The 2500-nt window shown below is 61.1% G+C and overlaps 1 pseudogene; it reads right to left on the bottom strand.

Moving 5' to 3' along the window:
* Positions 1–2500, bottom strand: part of LOC126443964 (large subunit ribosomal RNA) — a 7811-nt pseudogene that overhangs the window by 3970 nt on the left and 1341 nt on the right.

The raw sequence follows: 2500 nt of genomic DNA, 5'->3' as shown, positions 1-2500 counted from the left end.
TTCCGCTTGGAGAGCGGAGGGCCACCACCAGACCGCTGCTTGGATGGCGGGCGCGACGTCTTCCTCTTCCTTGCTTCTGCTTCCTCAGAGCCGACAGCTCGGAGGGCCTCAGGCAGCCCAGCCGCGACCACTGCCAACGGCGTACCCGGCCCCAAACGCACAAGGTCGTCCAGGGCCGAGAAGCGCGCGGCCGACCGCGGCAGGCCGGCGAGGTGCCTCCATATGGCTTCGTCGACTACAGATGTTTGTGGCGGGCGCTCAAGCTCCGGCGGAGAGGGTGGCCCCTCCGGCAGCGACTCCGGGACGGGTGAATGGCGCAGACCATGCTGCGTCTGTTGTTCCCGCCTCAGCTCCTCTACGTATTCCCGCACCATCGTCCTGTGTGCCACCGTCCTCCTCCTGCACTTGATGGCATCCAGGGTACGGTGCGGAAACAGGGGTAGAAGCTCCTGGTTTGCAAAGAGGACTTTGGAGTCACTGGCACAGAGAAGCCTAGCCTCCGCCAGGGCGAGCTCCCGCATTTCTTCTTCCGCCCACCGAGCTCGCTTCCTATCAGTTGCAATCTCCGCATTTGCCGCTTCCGGATGGGCGCGGCGGCGGTGTTGTCCGAGCCCGATCTTGCTGCGGAAGGCACGGCTGCAAATGCTGCAGTGGAACCATGGCTCCACGGCCTCCTCTACTTCAGGGACGGTTGGCAGGCTAGCAGTGGGGACTGTTAGGCCGGGTCCTTCAGCGGAAGGCCCGGTACCCGTGTTTTCTTCTCTTGTTGTCCCAACATTAAGGGTTATGCGATGGAGGGCTGGTAACCCCCCAAAGCCCCAAGTGCGGACTTCCACTCTGCTTACCAGTCCTATCAAGGACTGGCGTATCGGCGGGCCCACGGGAAGGGGGGAAGCCGCAGGCAAGGAGAGGCTAAGAGGGCATGGCCCATGTATTGCGCTTCACTTGCCCAGTAACTATGAGAGAGTCATAGTTACTCCCGCCGTTTACCCGCGCTTGCTTGAATTTCTTCACGTTGACATTCAGAGCACTGGGCAGAAATCACATTGCGTCAACACCCGCTAGGGCCATCGCAATGCTTTGTTTTAATTAGACAGTCGGATCCCCCCAGTCCGTGCCAGTTCTGAGTTGATCGTTGAATGGCGGCCGAAGAGAATCCGCGCACCCGCGCGCCCCCGGAGGAGCACGCTAAGGCGGACGCGGCCTCGCAGCAAGGAAGATCCGTGGGAGGCCAAGGCACGGGACCGAGCTCGGATCCTGCACGCAGGTTGAAGCACCGGGGCGCGAACGCCGCGCAGGCGCGCGCATCCTGCACCGCCGGCCAGCACGAGGCCGACCAACGGCGAGAGCAGACCACGCCCGCGCTAAACGCCCGCACTTACCGGCACCCCTACGGCACTCACCTCGCCCAGGCCCGGCACGTTAGCGCTGACCCACTTCCCGACCAAGCCCGACACGCCCCGATCCTCAGAGCCAATCCTTATCCCGAAGTTACGGATCCAATTTGCCGACTTCCCTTACCTACATTATTCTATCGACTAGAGGCTCTTCACCTTGGAGACCTGCTGCGGATATGGGTACGAACCGGCGCGACACCTCCACGTGGCCCTCTCCCGGATTTTCAAGGTCCGAGGGGAAGATCGGGACACCGCCGCAACTGCGGTGCTCTTCGCGTTCCAAACCCTATCTCCCTGCTAGAGGATTCCAGGGAACTCGAACGCTCATGCAGAAAAGAAAACTCTTCCCCGATCTCCCGACGGCGTCTCCGGGTCCTTTTGGGTTACCCCGACGAGCATCTCTAAAAGAGGGGCCCGACTTGTATCGGTTCCGCTGCCGGGTTCCGGAATAGGAACCGGATTCCCTTTCGCCCAACGGGGGCCAGCACAAAGCGCATCATGCTATGACGGCCCCCATCAACATCGGATTTCTCCTAGGGCTTAGGATCGACTGACTCGTGTGCAACGGCTGTTCACACGAAACCCTTCTCCGCGTCAGCCCTCCAGGGCCTCGCTGGAGTATTTGCTACTACCACCAAGATCTGCACCGACGGCGGCTCCAGGCAGGCTCACGCCCAGACCCTTCTGCGCCCACCGCCGCGACCCTCCTACTCGTCAGGGCTTCGCGGCCGGCCGCAAGGACCGGCCATGACTGCCAGACTGACGGCCGAGTATAGGCACGACGCTTCAGCGCCATCCATTTTCAGGGCTAGTTGCTTCGGCAGGTGAGTTGTTACACACTCCTTAGCGGATTCCGACTTCCATGGCCACCGTCCTGCTGTCTTAAGCAACCAACGCCTTTCATGGTTTCCCATGAGCGTCGATTCGGGCGCCTTAACTCGGCGTTTGGTTCATCCCACAGCGCCAGTTCTGCTTACCAAAAGTGGCCCACTTGGCACTCCGATCCGAGTCGTTTGCTCGCGGCTTCAGCATATCAAGCAAGCCGGAGATCTCACCCATTTAAAGTTTGAGAATAGGTTGAGGTCGTTTCGGCCCCAAGGCCT

This window comes from Schistocerca serialis, unplaced genomic scaffold (assembly GCF_023864345.2).
Source record: "Schistocerca serialis cubense isolate TAMUIC-IGC-003099 unplaced genomic scaffold, iqSchSeri2.2 HiC_scaffold_206, whole genome shotgun sequence".
NCBI lineage: Eukaryota > Metazoa > Arthropoda > Insecta > Orthoptera > Acrididae > Schistocerca > Schistocerca serialis.
This window is presented reverse-complemented; position numbering and strand designations above follow the sequence as displayed.